This window comes from Vicia villosa, unplaced genomic scaffold (genome assembly GCF_029867415.1).
Source record: "Vicia villosa cultivar HV-30 ecotype Madison, WI unplaced genomic scaffold, Vvil1.0 ctg.001352F_1_1, whole genome shotgun sequence".
Classification (NCBI taxonomy): Eukaryota; Viridiplantae; Streptophyta; class Magnoliopsida; order Fabales; family Fabaceae; genus Vicia; species Vicia villosa.
Window position 1 is genome coordinate 9,193 of NW_026705587.1, and position 18,537 is coordinate 27,729.

Here is an 18,537-nt window from a genome sequence, read left to right on the forward strand (position 1 = left end):
AAATCAATATTGTAAAGTCTCTTATTTATGCATAATAGAATTTATATTTAGTTAATATTTATTTTATATATGTTAATTTTTTAAAAATTGTATAGATTTTGACTAAATTCACTGTCTAAATTATAATATATATTAAAACACTCAAAGATGCATTTATAGTAGTCAAAGTATACAAAAAACTAATAGAATTTTTTTATTATTTTAATATATATCTATAGTTTTTTTACCAAAATAATACTTATATATTTAAAAAATGAAATATTTGGATATATTTAGAAAATAAAATATTTAGATTATATATATTTGAAAAAGGGATATTACAGATATAAGGAAATTCTTTAATATAGTATTTAAATAAGAAATATATAATAATTAAATTATTATATTTAAACTAAAAAGTTATTATTATTCATTTTTAATAATGAACAACTCTCCATAGTCACAATCTAGTACTTTTTTTTACACAATCGTCACAATCTAGTACTTGAATATCAGTCAAATTTATATATTACTATTTGAAGAAGTTTCTCTTTTGTTGTTGATTTTAGGCTTAATATCTTTTTTTGTCTCGTACCTATGTCTTTAGGTCCATTTTAGTCCTCTTCCTTTTAAAAATTTCAAATTGGTCCCTTACGTTATTAAAATTGTGCCACGTCTGTCCTGACTGTTAGAAACGCCAGTTTCTTACTAAAAGCATGGCTCACGTGTTAAGTTGTTGGTGTGTTGTAACGAAAATCATTGCTGAGGTGTCATTTGAATTAGCATTTTATTAGTAGGTTAACGTTATTACTTGACATATGATAAAATAGGAAGCCCTAGCAGATAAAGTGAGAAGTCTCAAGTGAAGAAGACAAAGAGAGAACGAAGGATGCTCTGAGGAAGACGAAGACCCAACTTCTAAAAACGGTTAGTTTGCATGTAGCTGTCTAGTATAGATGTGTGTTTATGTTGTTGCATTTTTCTAAAATGATTAGGTTTCTAGAGTTTTTTTCCCCTTTTGAAATATGCTATTATGTTACAAATACTTGTGTGAAATGTTGCGTTTTATTGTTTGTAATTTTTGTTTTCTTGTCTTAGGTAGAAATGGATGATATTATCACTTTGACAATTCATCATAGGGGTGACTTTGTTGATTCTGAAAAAGCTGATTATGTAGGGGTAATTGTATTGAGTTAGATGTAGATGAGGATAGGTGGTCATACTTTGAATTGGTTGGTGTTCTGAAAGATTTAGGTTACACTGAGGTAGACACTATTTATTACAAAGACCCTTATGTTGGGATGTGTGTTCTTAAGGATGATAAGGATGCAAATGAGGTAGTTGACCTCTTTAGGGTACATTTGAAAGTTGACATTTACATAGAACATATCTTATCCCAACCAGAATATATTGAAGAACATTTAAATATGGAGGAAGAAGCCATAGATGTAGAACCTTTAAATGTGAATGAAGAAGCCATAGAGGAATAACCTTTAGATGTTGTTAATCCGGAGGTAGATTCCATCAGTGAAGATCTTTTTGAAGATGTCATAAAGGACTTAAATGTAAGCATTATTTGTGTGAACAATAATGATATATAGGGTATGAATGTATGTGATGAAGGGAACAATGCTGGTGTTGAGGGTCTGAATGTATGTGATGAAGGGAACAATGTTGGTGTTGAGAGTCTGAATGTATGTGATGGGAACGATATTGGTATTAAGGGTCTGAATGGTGTGAACAATGCTAGTGCAGAGACTGCAAGCTCTGATGACAGTGAGGATGAGAGTTACAAGTATGACAGTGCTTTGGAAGTTACATTTAGTGACTCTGATATGAGTGAGGATTATTTTGATGAAAACTTAGACAATCTTGTTGAATACAATGGAAACCATGAAGGAACGAGTAAAAGTAAGAAAACGAAATGGGAAGAAGAAGAGAATGGAAGTTTATATGATAGTGAGGAGTTAGATAGTGGATGTGATAGTGAGGAGAGTGATTCACCAAGAAAGAAGAAGTATCTCTTTTTTAAGTTAATGAAAGATATGTCTCATTATAAATGGGAGTTGGGAACTTATTTTAACTCAAAAGATGACTTTAAGGAAGCAATTCAAACCTATGTTGTCCAATGTGGTAGAGCTCTTAAATTTTTGAAAAATGACAAGCAGAGAGTGAAGGTTGTGTGTAAGGAAGGCTGTCAGTGGGAGGCGTATTGTGGAAAGCTTCCTAATATGGAGACTTTGCAACTTACGACATTAGTTGATATTCACAGTTTCTCTAGGGAATACAATGTGAAGATGATGAGTAAAAAATGGCTTAGCAAGAGGTTGCAAAACTCATTGAAAAATAATCCTAAGTTGAAGCTAAAGGATATAAAGGAGAAGGCTCGGAAGAAATGGAATGTGGGGGTTAATAAGACAAAGGCAATTAGGAACAGATTTGCATCTAGGGATATGGTTGATGGCTCATTTTTAGGAGATTATACAAGGATATATGATTATGTTCATGAAATTCTAAGGACAAATCCTGGTTCAACTATGAAGTTAAATGTGACACCAGTACAAGAAAATGTTGAGGACAGAAGGCCTTATTTCAAGAGGTTATATATTTGCTATGTTGCTTGCAAAAAAAGTTTCAAGTTGTGTAGACCTATTATTGGTCTAGATGGATGCTTCTTAAAGGGACTCTGTGGAGGTCAGATTTTGGCAGCCATAGATACAGATCCTAATGACCAGATGTTACATATTGCTTTTGCTGTGGTGGAAGAGGAAACTAAAGATAGTTGGTCTTGGTTCTTGGAACTCCTCATTGATGATCTAGGTGGTAGGGAAGAATGTAAAACATATACATTCATTTCTGATCAGCAAAAGGTACCACTCTATTTAATTTTGCATTTTCAGTTATGGTATAATGTGAATGAATTACAATTTGATTAAATTTCCATTTAATTTTGCAGGGTCTTCTTCCAGCAATGGATGAATTACTACCAAATGTTGAACAAAGATTTTATGTAAGACACTTATATAATAATTTCAGGAAGAAGTATCCAGGAAAACTGTTGAAGGAGATAATTTGGAAGGCTACAAGGGCTACCTACCCACAAGCATGGGAAAGGGAGATGAGAGGAATGAGACATACATGAAGATGCTTATAAGCACATGATGCAAACTCCACCCAGATATTGGAGCAAGTCATACACAACTTCAAAGTGTGATTTTGTATTGAATAACATGTCAGAGGCTTTCAATAGTGTGATTGTAGATTTAAGAGCAAAATGATGGGACAGATAGAAAAAATGAGAAAAATGGGTATGGTGCTTAGGTACACCAGGTGCAGACAGACTGGACATAATAAGTCCACTTGTAAGAGGACACAACCACCAACAGAAGTAACACAGGCACAAGAAAGTCATCCAAGGGCACAACCCAAACCTACTCAAGAAAGTCATCCAAGGGCACAACCCAAACCTACTCAAGCAAGTCAGCCAAGGGCATAACCCACACCTACTCAAGCAAGTTAGCCAACACCCACACCAAGACCAATACAAGCATCTCAACCAAGTGCATCACAAAAAAGTCAACCAATTGCATTTGTTACAAGGCCACAGAAGTTGCCTTATAAGAAGCCAAAACAAGCATCAGTTACAATGCCTCCTGCTTCAAAGGGACCAACCACAAGATTGAGTGCATCACAAAATGCAGTTGGACCTAGGACCTACAACAAGGAGGACCACTCCAACAAAAAGGAACAGCACAAAGAAGCCCAATTAGATTTATGTACTTTTTGTTTTAAGACCATAGTTGATGTTATGGTATTTTCAATTTTTTATGTTATTTAGTTTAGAATTGTCCGTGACAATTAATGTTGATGCATTTTGAACATGGTTTAGAAGTGTCTGTTTTAAGATCTAATTTTGGTATGTAAAAAATTGTGTTATGTTAACAATGTTTGTGTTAATCAAATTTGAACAAGATTTATGTTTATCAAAAATCTGTTATACCGGATTATGTATGGTTTGTTGTCCATCTTTTGAACATATTTTGAACAACTTAAACAACTAAAAAAAGAATACAACTTGGATATATTTCGAACAATGCACGTTTTACTACAACTTGAATAATGCAAAATAATACAACTCAAAATTCTCCCACTCTCACAACAACTTGAGATGTCTAGCAACATTTTGATTACTAAGACAAATAAAACAAAATAGAACATAAACTTCCAGATCTTCTTCCACCTGATGGTGTTCATCGAAGCATCCTCTAATTTCATATTATTGCTCGTCAAAATTTCAACCTGTTTTTTGACTTCTTCCATCTCTTGACTAAGCACATCAATCTTCCATTGATCCTTCATCAGGGTTTGATCAATTTTACCTCTATCTTCTTCATAGAACCATTGAAAAAACCCACAACCAGCATTATTGTGTCCCTGTACATATTGAGAACGAAAATTGGTATGCATTACATAAAAATTTCAACAACATTAAACTTATCAGTACTAAAACTAAAGCTTACCTTAAAATGTTGACAACCCCAAAATAGCTTTCCATAATTTTTGATAGTTCTTGCCTTATGAAGTATAGCATTTTCTCCACAACGACATAGAGGCATCCATGGAAGATTAGAGCTGCTAAATACCTGTGAGTCACTTCGGTTTCTATTTGATGATGACGACCCACACATAAAGCTCATGATTAGATAACGATTTAGGTTTCAATTGGGGATTTTGGGAAACAATTTCGTTTAGGTTGATTTTGGGGGGAGGGTTGATTTTGGGGGAAATTATAAAATGTTCTTCAACAACAATGGAAGGAGAAGATTGTGATGACTACACATTCCACTAAGCAACGGCTCCATCCACGTCATCTATTTTAACGCTGTTAGCCATTATTTGACAGAAATGATCAAAATGGACCCAGAGGCATAGGTACGGGACCAAAAAGGATATTAAGCCTTGATTTTATGTTGCATTTCACAATTTTGTAGGTATTAATCTGTGTTATTATTAAGCATTTTTAGCTTTTTTTGACTCATTTGAATTCGTAAGTTCTTGTTTGAATTGACATTTCTCTCAAGCTAATAACTCTATATTTTTATAAAATATTTATTTATATTAAAATGAATCAAATCTATTATTACATATACGATAGAATGAGAATGATTTTAGATAGTATCATGTTAATGCTACCATTTATACTTTAAAAAAATTAGAATATAATAATATGTGGAGTATATTTTATATTTTATAATATAGACATCTAAGATAAGTAAGAATAACTAATGCTATCACATATGTTAACTAAGAAAAGAGAACTTTAGCTGGATTTGTTGATTTTGAAGAAAAAAATTGTTGTTGGGGAATGGGTGGTGGGAGGTGATTTCAATGCTTCTAAATTGTTGGAGGAGAGGTGGGGGAGGAGTGCTGGGAGTAGACTAAGTGAGATGGAGGACTTTGGTTGTTTTATTGAGTTAATGGAACTTGTGGATGCTCCTATGGTGGGCAGCATTCTTACTTGGATTAATGTTAGTGATATTGCTAGTAGTAGTTACTAGCAGTCGAATTGACAGGTTTCTTATCTCATAAGGGATTATTTGTAAGTCGGAAATTATTGCACAATCAATTGGAAATAGAGATATATCGGATCATCGTCCTGTTTGGATTAAGGCTAACAATTTAAACTGGGGTCCAAAACCTTTCAAAATATATAACTGCCCGATATGATCATAAAGATTTTTTAGAATTTGTCAAGAAAGAATGGTGCTTGTTTAAAATAAGTTGGAAGAAATATTATGTGTTTAAAGTGACTTCTGGTGGAATGCTCCACAAATGGTCCAAACTATAGTCATTAGGTTGTGATGAAGATGGATAGGAATTTACTAACTAAACATTTGCTCTTAATACATCACCTATGGTAAAGAAAGACTTATCTGAGATAACAAAAATCTCAATACTTTTACAACTCCAGACGGATGAAAAAACATGGAATTTAATGTATGAGTTTGATTTAATAATAGTACATTTGGACAAAACTCAAGAAATTCGCTTTACTATTTATGTAAAGTTCCAATCCATGTAGCAAATTCAAAATCTAATATTAAGATTTTTGTTTAAAATATTAATTAATGGAATTTAATTCCTTAATTCTTTTCACAATCTATACATTTTCTCAATTTATCTGAAGGTTTTTCAATATCTTGACTCTCACAAATGTAAATTTAGATGAAATAAATATGCAAAGGAACACATTGGATATTTTACTCAATAGAAAGAATCGCACGTTTGTTTGATATACATGTATTTGTATTTGAAATTACTAAGTGAGATATTTGGAGAGTTTATATTTTAAATTGTGGTATATAAGAAATAATCTAAAAATCATCTTTACCTCGAGTTCACGCTTTATTTTCTCCTTTTAGAAATGATATCGTGTTAGGTTTGTGGTCTACTCATGTTTTTACCCTAATTGAAGGAAGAACTCTATTATCTACTTTTGCCAACAATGACTTAAGAGTGCGATTTAGTTCTTTAAGCGGATTCTTGATGTTATTTGGATGATTGTGTTATATTGATAGTTGGCCTTGGTGTTAGGTTCTAGTCGGGTGTTCTTTTCTGTTGATATTGATTTGCCTCAATTTTCTCATTTTGGTGGTTATTTTTTGTTGTTGTTATTTTTTAGTTTATGTATTTTTACTAGGATAACTTGATAGCAGTTACTTTTATCTTAAAAAAATTATTGTCCTTATTTATATGAATTTCAACAAAGTAATGTGTTTTATTATAAGAGTCTGATTATATAATATATTGCTCATAATATTATTAAAAAATTTCAATTAAAACAAACTCAATAAATGAAAGAAACCACCACCATATTAAACGAGTTAAGTAACAGTTTTGAATGAAAGTAGTATAATTCATCATACCAACCAAACAATGTAATTAGATTCAGCCTTATAATATATATATATATATATATATATATATATATATATATATACATATATATATATATATATATATATATATATATATATATATATATATATATATATATATATATATATATATATATATATAATAAAATCAAAACATGTTATTTAAAAAAAAGCATAGAAACTTGTCCTTTTATATCTCATAGTTATTAGTCAAACCAATGAAGTAAATTGTAGTGAGCTTCTGCAAGAAACTCTTCAACACCAAGTCGCATAGTTTCAAATTCTTCCTTATTTTTCTTCAGAAGTTTTTCCTGAAATTTTTTAAAATAGACATGAAAATACTTAGAAATAGAAAATGATATCTTATCGAAATATATATTGATAATAATTACATATATAATTTTGCAAAATCAGTTTTAAGAATTTAAAATATTTTTAGAAGAAATTATTTAGGAGAAAACATTCAATTAAATATATTATGCTTGGTTGATATTTCTTCATTTTATATTTGCGAGGCTTTTTTTTATAACATTTTTGATACGGTAATAAAACATAATAATTAAAAATGTTAAGATTAACATGACAAATTAAAAATTGAGATTTTAAATTCAAAAGAGTGTACTCACTTCATCTTGTTCTTTATCATTGATAATTTCTTTTTCTTTTCTTATACGCTTTGAAGGATTTGGAAGTATACCATCTTTCTCATAGTTTTCAACGGCTTTGAATGATCGACATGTAAAGCCTTCCTTCTTATGTCGATATGCCTGTAGCACGATAATCATTTAATTAAAATTTAATGTTATCAAATAAAAATATCAAAATAATAATATAATGGTATAACTATATATTTCAAATATAGAGCACGTATCCACATCTATTTTTATATCAAAAAACATTTATATTTTATAAGTTATGGCAAATATATAATTTTAAAAAAATAAAATAAAAAATAATGTGGTTTATTTTATATTTTTATGGATGATTAAACCACTAATTTCAAAAACAACATAAAATTTGCTATTATTTTTACAAAATAGTATTAATTTTAAATTTTTCTACATACCTTATCGATCTTAATTCCATCTCTTCGTGGCCATTCTTTAACTATCCAATTATCAATCCATTTTGTTGGAAGAGTTTTACGACGTCTTATTTTTCTTAATGATGCAGTAGATATGCATACAAGCTAAATCATATATGGTGTTAATAGGACTAAAATAAATGTGAAGTTAAAAATATTAGTCTAATAGATGATTAGAACATTTTGAAATGAAAAAAAAAAAAACGACCTCGTTTGTTGGAGTAATGGTGATAGAATCAATTAAACCAAATTATTTACCTTTTTAACAAAATTCTCAGCAATTGAAGTTCCATCTGATGCCATGGAGCTCAATGTGCACTAGAAATAAAACTTCAAGTTTTTTATACAATAATTTTTGAAATTAATATTGTAAAATATCCTATTTATATATAGTAGAATTTTATATTTGGTAAAATTTTATTTTATATATGCTAATGTTTTAAAAATTGTATATATTTTGACTAATGGAAATTTTTTACATTTTAATATTTATCTATAGTTCTTACCAAAATAATATTTTTATATATATTTAAAAATGGATTATTTTTATATATTTAGAAAATGAAATATTTGGACATTCTTTAATATAGTATTTAATATTTAAATAAGGAAATAGTATTTATATATTTTTGCATAAAAGGAATCTTCGAATATAAGAAAATTCTTTAATATAGTATAAGAATAAGAAATATATGATTATTAAAATAATTATACTTAAATTAAAATTATTACTATTATTATTTTTTATGATGAATAGTTCTCCATCGTTACAATCTATTACTCAAATACCAATCAAATTATATTTCATTTTGAAGTGGTTTCCATTTTGTTGTTGATGTTATGTTGCATTTCACAATTTTATATTTAGTATTAATTTGTGTTATTATTCATTTTTGAGCTTTTTTTGACTCATGTAAATTCTTTAAATTAAATTTTTGTTTAAATTGACATTTCTCTCTACGTAATAACTTCATATTTTTATTAAAAAAATTATTTTATATTAAATTGCTCAAATCTATTATCACTTATACGATAGATGGCAATAATTTTAGATAAAATAGTGTTTTTATACTTATAAAAAATTAAAATCATGTATTTTATGAATATTTTAATGCTACCATTTATAACTCAAAAAAAAAAAAAATAGGACAAAATAAAATGTGGTACATATTTAATATGTGCATTGAATAGCTAGGATTAACTTTTGTAAATTTAAAGTTAATTTATCTTGGGATTATATTGATAGTTTATCTTGAAGAGCAAAAACAAAGCATCAGGAATCTATGCCTTAGAAGACTCCAATGGGATGGAAGTGACATGTCATGACAATATTGAGAGAGAGGTGCTAAGATTCTATGATGATTTGATTGGGAAGGCTAGTACTCAGATGAGACATATAGATGGGGAGGTGATGAGGAATGGTAACCAACTCAGTTATACACACCAAATTGAGCTTATACAACCTGTAGATGACAAGGAAATCATGCCAGCCCTAAAGAGTATTGGAGACACAAAAGCACCTGGCATAGATGGTTACAATGCCAAATTTTTTAAAACATCCTGGGAGGTCATTGGGAAAGATGTGAAAGCTGCAGTGTATGACTTCCTTGAGAATGGCAGACTGTACAAGGAAGTTAATTGTGCCATTGTTATTTTGATCCCCAAATTCCCAAATGCCAATAAGATGAAGGATATGAGACCCATTGCTTGTTGTACAGTTTTATACAAAATTATTTCTAAGATTCTCACCAATAGACTGAGCAAAGTTATAGATACTGTGGTAGACTATAGCCACTTAGCTTTTATACCAGGAAAAGTTATTCAAGACAACATCATCATTGCTCATGAGCTTTTGAGAGGATACACTAGAAATCATATTTCTCCTAGATGTGACATTCAAATGGATCTGCAGAAAGCATACGATACACTTGAACGGAGGGCTTTGGAAGACATAATGAAGGAGATGAGTTTCCCTAATAAGTTCATTAAGTGGATCATGACTTGTGTCACTAGTGTCTCATATAAATACGCCATAAATGGTCAACACAGTACATACATGGTTGCAAAGAGAGGTCTTAGGCAAGGCGATCCAATATCACCACTGCTATTTGTGCTTGTGATGGAATATATGCACAGATGCATGAAGAAACTCTAAACCATACCTGATTTTAACTTCCATCCGAAATGTGAAAAAATGTGCCTAAAAACCAATATTTGTTTTGCAGATGATTTAATTATGTTTGCTAGAGGGGATGATAAGTCTGTAGCAATTATGATGGAAGCTTTTCACAAGTTTTCTGATGCTACTGGGCTAAGAGCAAACCCGACCAAATGCAAGCTCTACACTGGTGGCTTAGATGATAATAATAAAAATAGGCTGCTACAGATTACAGGTTACCAATATGGAGAATTGTCGTTCAAGTACCTTGGTGTTCCGCTATCGTGCAAGAACCTTAGCATACAATAGTGTCGACCGCTTATTGACAGGATATTTAGCAAAATAAAGCATTGGATAGCCAAAATTTTGAGCTATGCTGGGAGGAAGCAATTATCCGTAGCGTGTTGTTTGCAGTAACATCGTACTGGATGCAAGTGTTCCCTCTGCCAAAGAGTGTTCTGAAGCATATTTAGTCGATTTTCCGGAGTTTTCTTTGGAGTAACACGGAAGAGATTACAAGGAGAGCTCCCGTTGCGTGGGATAGTGTTTGCAACCCTATGAGAGCAGGCAGTTTGAACATTACATCGATGCGAGAATGGAACACAGCAACAATTGGTAAGCTCTTGTGGAATTTACAGTCGAAGGCGGACAAGCTGTGGTTCAAGTGGGTTAATACTTATTATCTCAAAGAAGCTGATGTCATGGAGTGGCAGCCAAATACCACAACATCCTGGCTGTTGAAATCCATTGTGAATAGTAGGGATGAAGTGAGACATTTGAGCTATTGGCAAGAGGCTATGCAATTGGGAAATTACAAAACGGCCAAAATGTATGCTAGCCTAAAGGGTGATAAAGAGAACATGAACTGGAGAGACATCCTTACACTAGTACAAAAAGGTTAATTTACACCTGTTTTTTATTAAATTTACACCCATTTTTTATTAATAAAAATCGCGCGTATATTCACCGGGTGAGAAATGACTTACGAATTTACACCCGTCTAAAAACGGGTGTAAATACATGTTATGTTACACCCTTTTTTAATAAAAAAATGGGTGTAAATACATTCTACGTTACACCCTTTTTTAATAAAAATCAGGTGTAAATACATTCTACGTTACACCCTTTTTTAATAAAAATCGGGTGTAAATGCGTTCTTAATTACATTCTATTTTATTAAAAATCGGGTGTAAATACGTTCTTAATTACATCCTATTTTATTAAAAATCGGGTGTAAATACGTTCTTAGTTACTCCCTATTTTAATAAAAATCTGGTGTATATATGATCTTAATTACACCTTATTTTAATAAAAATCAGGTGTAAATACGTTCTTAGTTACACACTTTTTAAATATAATTTACACCCTTCATGAATGAACAAATTATATTATATTTAATTTTATTAACACCCTATTTTATATGCTACATTACACCATACACCCTATTTTAGTTATCGCATTTCTTCATATTTCAAATACCATAAAGTCATACATAAAAATCATATTTCATGGAAGTCATAATAAATTTCATATTTACCAAAAAGTATACAAAATCATATTCCAACATCCACCAAAAAATTCTCATTCATTTTCTTATTCTACCTTCCTCTGTTCAAACAATCTAAACTTAAACTTTTCATTTATCGGCCTTAGCAGCACTTGCAGCATCTTGTCCCCTAAGACCGGTCTAAAGCACCCCAAATTTTGCCCTATGTGTTTCATTCATTTGGATGTGTCGCACGCATTCATCATTCAATCATCACATCATTGCATATCGATTTTTAAAGTTAGCTTGCATTATGTGTCTTTGCAAATTTCTTAATTTTCATTTTTCACACTTTATTTCCTAAATCACAAAAAAAAATATTATTAAATCTTTTTCTTTTATTTTTTTCTAGTCAATGTTTATGGGCATTATAATTTTTAGTTTCTTTTTAAATATTAATCTTAATTAAGTTTTAATTTAATTCAATTTATTTAAGTTGAGTTATTATTAAAATTAAAATTAATTTTAAATCTCTCTTATTTTTTATTTTCATTTTTGATATTTTTTAGTTTAACTTTTTATTTGTTACTAACATTTTAGTTATTGTTATTATTATTGTTGTTATTAGCTTTGTCTTTTTGTCATAATAGAAGGAAAAAAGGGGCAATTTACATGAACTACTTTATCTTTGCCATTCTCTCACACGTTAACAACACCACCCTCTCCAAATTCCATTTCAAAATTTAACTCTAAAACCAGTACAAACATTGCTGTCCAAATACTCTGCTATCCCATGCCAAATACAACTGTCCAAAACTCTGCACCTCATTGCTGTCCCTCCCTGCACCAAAACAGCTTCACAATACTCCAAACTTTGCACAAAATTGTCTATACAAAAACCTGCATAACAAAAGCCATAATCAGGATACCAAATATGTTCAAAATCTCCCTAAATTTCCCCCCAAAAATCCACAGTTTGGTCTATAAAGAGAGGATTCAGCATCAAACAAAAAGGGGAGACACACGAAAACTAAACCACACAGAGGAGCGAAAAAGCAAAACTCAGAAAAACACTTGTAAATTCCATCACCCTAGCTTGTTCACCATTCATCTCCCACTTTCAATCTGCATATAATCTTCATTCATCAAAACCATTCACCAATATTTACAACCACTAAATATTGTAACCTAACCCACAACCTCACAACCACAACAAGCAAAAACCAAAAAAACCGTGGCAGCCAAATGAAGAAGAAAAAAATCACCGAACAACTAACCACGCTTCATTAACCTTCATTCTCGCCGAAGCCAGCTCACCTCTAACCATTCAACAACACGCACAACTTCCTCCGCTTCTATTCACGCAAGCTTCACCGACGAAACCATACTCAATACAAACGCGACAACCAAAGCTTTCTCACGATACATCAACACGGGACACAGGCTTCATCGGCGATACAAGACCCAGACGCAGTCAAGCTCCTTACCCTTGGCGTTTCTGATTCCATGACGGTAGCCTCGTTTTCCTTCGTTTTCTGTTCAGATGTTGTTGTTTGTATGTTTGACCTATGAACCCATGATTATTTTCTTGCTTGATTGATGATTTATTTGGTTTGTTTGTGAGGTTTAATGTGAGATATGAGAGTTTGTTTTTTTATTGAGATTAGAATAGAGAGAGAAGAAGAGGAACGTTTTTTTTTCTCGAGAGCAGAAGCCGAACGAGTGAGGGAGGGGGAAAAGGCTTTGCCTCTTTTCTCTTGGTTTAGGGTTTTAGAAACCATGCTCAGTAAAAGGGCGGATCCGGGTTTGACCCGACCCGGTCCGGCCCAAACACAGACCTCTTCTATTATTATTGTAGTTTAGCCCTTAAATATGTTGGGCCTTACACCACCAGCGCCCATTTCCACCTTATACCTCCCAGTATTTTCCATCATCTTAATTCAATTTGTTTTGTTTTACTTTAAATTTTTCTACTTTAATTTTGTTTTAACATTTGTGCTATTTTAAAGAATGCAAATTTATTTAATTTTTATTAGATTATAATTTTATTATTAAAAATACCAAAACTCAAAATCGTTTTCTTTTCATTAGAATTTATTTCAATATCTAAAAAACAAAAAAAAAATATGTTTATCTAGCCTTTTATTCTCTCATTTAATATTAAAAATACCAAAAATATTATATTCATCTCATTCCAAAAAAGTAAATAAACCTTGTGCCAACGCCAAGTCGTTACAAATAATTCTCGATCCAACTTCGAGCTCCTTCTTTTTGAAAACCTTTTTCTTAACCATACCGAAAGATCGTATGACAAGGGGTGAACACCTCTTGAATACCTTGATCTTTTGAACTAAAACACATTAATCAAACCAAGAGGTTAAGTGACAAGGGGTGAACACTTCTTGAATACCTTAATCTTTTGAATTAAAATACATTAAATAACAAGGACAACAAGTGACAATGGGGCTCGCTCCTGTTGAATACCTTGGGTAAAGACGCGCTAGGTGACGCCTATGCTCAATCCTTTACTAAAAGTCCGTCAATATCCCCTTTTAACCAACGAATGCGATGATGGCCAAAATCTTGTCTTACTCTTGATTTAGTTATCCATTCTTGTAGTGATCTCATATCCATGTGTGTGTAGTATTGTCTACATTTGAAAGCGATCGAGTACCTCTCGCTAAAATCAACCAACAAACTTTCGTGGTTCCTAGCCTGAACTACGATTGCTCTGACTTTCCCATTGCACTAGGGAATACGTAGGCACAAGATACAAACGTCTTGGCGAGCATAATAATAAAAAATCTTTTCTTTTTCTTCATAATAATAAAGATCCTAAAAATCCTTTCTTTTACCTTTTCTCGATCAATAAGCCAGAAGAACGCAAACATCACGCTAACACTCAAACACGAAACTAACTAAATGGGTCCCATCGAGTACGATGGAGGTAAGGGGTGCTAATACCTTCCCCTTGCTTAACCGATTCCCGAACCCAAATTTGGTTGCGACGACCATCTTATCCTTTTTTTCTTTTATCTCTTGGGTTTTATCGATATTTTCCCTTTCCTTTTGGAATAAATAAAGTTCGGTGGCGACTCTGTTATATTTCGAGTGCGTGAAAACGCTCGAGTCACATTTTTACCGTTACACAGTCCTCTTGGTAGCAATCAGACCAACCTTCTGTCCATGAGGTGCACCACGAACCTTGGGCCAGTAGTTCCTCTTCACTTTAAACTTCATTACCAGCCTTTAACACGGGCTTCTTAGTTCTTTCACCTCTAGCAACTTGTCCAATAATAGCCCTGCAATCACTTGGCACAGTCTTCTTGGCACCAAAAGGAAGCTTGATCCTATAAAAAGCCAAATTCAACATCGCAATCTTTGAAATCAGCAATAAATTCAAAATAATCAGGTAAAAAAATAAGGATCAAAATGAATAAATTACTAAGACCAAACAAATTTTGAATTTCAAAAGATACCCCTTCACATAGCCAGAGTCATAATCTTTTGGGATTGACACCCTAGTAGCCTTCCCGCAAGAAGCAAAATGTTGCTCTAACTTAGCTCTAATCTGTGTATATGTAAGTTATAATTAAATTAGTACAAATATTGTTTGGGACTGGCCTCTACCACTGTTGGGGGCAGAGTAGTTGCTGCAATTATTAAAAATATACAAGTTATAATGAAATTAGTACAAGTGACACAAATGAAATAAAACAAAAAACTTGTAAATGAACAAGATACCTGTTACTATTCAAGCTCCTCCTTTCAGTTGTACAAACACACAAGAAATATAAAAACTGATGAACAAAAATCAACCTTGTCCATGGAGCTGGCTCATTGTCACACCTAACAAACAAGTACTTGCAAGTTGCAAACCTTGTGACTCTATCAAAGAAAGATTAACCATCATCAATAACAAAACTTGAACAATTGATAATACATTTGATCTACCTTGGTACACTTAGTTAAATTAATGCAATGAAAGATTATTAGAAACATGAATCATACTTACAAAATTCCAACACCCAAAGTAAAAAAAATTGATCCACATGTAATAGCTTTAATCATGAATATTTGTCCAAATTTGGAGTTTTTGCCTTGCATCTCCCATAACTGTGAAAACAGAAACAAATAAATTGAGTTGGTGTCAATGAGTGAAAGCAGTTATGTTCAACCTAATTAAAGTTGTTTTTACTTCCATACTACGTTAGAATCATTTTGGTGGAGGGTAGGTCTTTTTAGAAATGAAAAGGAAGAATCACATTTACTTTTTATATTAGAATTATATAATTTATTGTATTATAAAAATATTTAAAGAATTAATTAACTTTCTTTCTATTTTGTTTCAGTTTACTTACTATTTTATTTAGGGTTAATACTACTTTACCCCTGCCTTATAAGCGAGATTCGGTTTACCCCCCTCTAAAAAAAAACTTATTGGACAAACCTTGCAAAATAAAGATTCCATCAATATTGACCCTGATCAGTTTTTTGGCCAAGATTCTTAGAATCTTGCCTACGTGGCATTTTTGGTAGTGCTGACTGTACAACACATAAGCAATGTGGCACAGTCAGCACTGCCACGTGGAATTTATTATTTTTTTGAATTTTTTTTTTAAAATTAATATTTTTTTTTAAAAATTACTTTTTTTTTTAAAAATTAATTTATTTTTTTTAATTTTTTTTTTTTAAAATTAATATTTTTTTTTTGTTTAAAAAAAAATTTAATATTTTTTTACGTTTTTACAAAATATTTGACAGTACCTGCGGATTTACGTACGGATTTAAAAATACCTGCGGATTCACCAACGGATTTGACAATACCTGCGGATTTACCTACGAATTTGACAATACCTGGGGATTTACCTGCGAATTTACCTACGAATTTGACAATACCTGCGAATTTGACAATACTTGCGGATTTACCTATGAATTTGACAATACCTGCGGATTTACCTACGGGTTTAAAAATACCTGCGGATTTGACAATACCTGCGGATTTGACAATACCTGCGGATTTAACTACGAATTTAAAATTACCTGCGGATTTACCTGCGAATTTGACAATACCTGTGGATTTACCTACCGATTTAAAAATACCTGCGAATTTATATATAATAAAAATAAATTTTAAAAATAATAAAAAAAAACAGTAAAGCAATTTTGGAAAAAAATTTTTTAAAAAAAATTAATAAAAACGTAAATTTTTTTAATTTTTCCAATTTTTTATAATTCTTTTTCAATTTTTTTATAATTTATATAGAATAAAAACGTAAAAAAAATATTAATTTTTTAAAAAAAAAAATTTAAAAAATCAACAAAATTAATAAAAAAATTTTTAAAAAATATTAAATTTTTATTAAAAAATAAATAAATTCCACGTGGCAGTGCTGACTGTGCCACATAAGCAATGTGCTGTACAGTCAGCACTACCAAAAATGCCACGTAGGCAAGATTCTAAGAATCTTGCCCAAAAAAACTGATCAGGGTCAAATTTGATGGAATCTTTATTTTGCAAGGTTTGTCCAATAAGTTTTTTTTAGAGGGGGTAAACCGAATCTCGCTTATATGGCAGGGGGTAAAGTAGTATTAACCTTTTTATTTAAAATATTTAAGGGTTAATAGTAGTTCACCCCTGTAATGTTAGCGAATTTTTCTTTTCCCCCTCCCTACTTTTTGGCAACGGTTTTTAAAAACAAACCGTTGCCAAAACCATCTTTTGGCAACAGTGGGGGTAAACCGAAACACGCTCATATTATAAGGGAGTAAACTACTATTAACCCAATATTTAAAGAGTTAAGGATTCTTAAAATAAAGGATTCTTATAGTATTGCTGGCATATATATCAAAACCATTGTGTAGTATTCTACCTCATTCAACATCAAGTATGGAAAATCAAGAACAATACAAGGATAATACAAACTATATAATCTCATACAGTATAATCCCAGGCCTGACTAAACATGAGAAGGGATACTTACACTGATATCAACAAGGAGGACTGTGGAAATGAGGAGATATAACCATCGAACTTTATCTTCTTTGAAGCAGGCTGGAGGTTACCCACCTGCAACAGAAATTTGATATAAAATGAGACAATTCAAGACATGGACAGTCAAAACATCTAATAAATAAAAAGATAATCAACATAATCAATTCCAGCAGCCTCTATCCTTTTACGGAGTTTTTTACAAAAATCCCTCGGAGTCGTACCGCGGACACCAACAAACACTTATGCCTATGACATGTTTGAAGTTTTCACATATAATATTTCTCTTTGTCTAAATATGAATATATTTTTTATATTTATTAATGAAAAATATACGCATCATATTTTTATATTAATTAGTCACACATATATATTGTGTACTTTATTTTTGATGAAACAAAAATAATAGAAAATTATTAACATTTTAATATTTATCTATAATTTTTTACCATAATAATATTTATATATTTATAAAATGGGATTATTTGGATATATTTTGAAAATGAAATATTTGGATAGTATTTATATATATTTTTTCAAAAAGGAATCTAGGGGTATAAGGAAATTCTTTAATATAGTTTTAAATAAGAAATATATAATCATTATTTAAACTCATACATCCTTCCATTTTTTTTCCTGCTATTAAAATGCATGAATCTTGTTGCTGCAGATGTTTATCTTGCTGGTACTGTTATGTTGATTTTCGGTATGGGCTTATATGGACTGTTCATCAGCAACACACCTCCCGATGTATCACCTTCTGTCGACCGTGCCCTTAAAGGATACTCTCTCTATGGAATGTTTACTTTGAAGGTAATCATAAATCCTACAATCTTGTAACCGAGGATGGTTGCGATCCATGAACAATTGTTACAGTAATTTATCATGTGGTAACTTTAC

General features: G+C 31.3%; 1 long non-coding RNA gene across 1 annotated transcript; it reads right to left on the minus strand.

The window, feature by feature from the left end:
- Positions 1-13,862: 13,862 nt before the first annotated feature.
- On the minus strand, positions 13,863-15,527 carry LOC131634790 (uncharacterized). The gene is made up of 3 exons (XR_009293672.1): positions 15,390-15,527; positions 15,125-15,216; positions 13,863-14,995 (listed from the first exon to the last, which is right to left on the minus strand). It is a non-coding gene; the product is annotated as an uncharacterized LOC131634790 (long non-coding RNA).
- Positions 15,528-18,537: the final 3,010 nt, after the last annotated feature.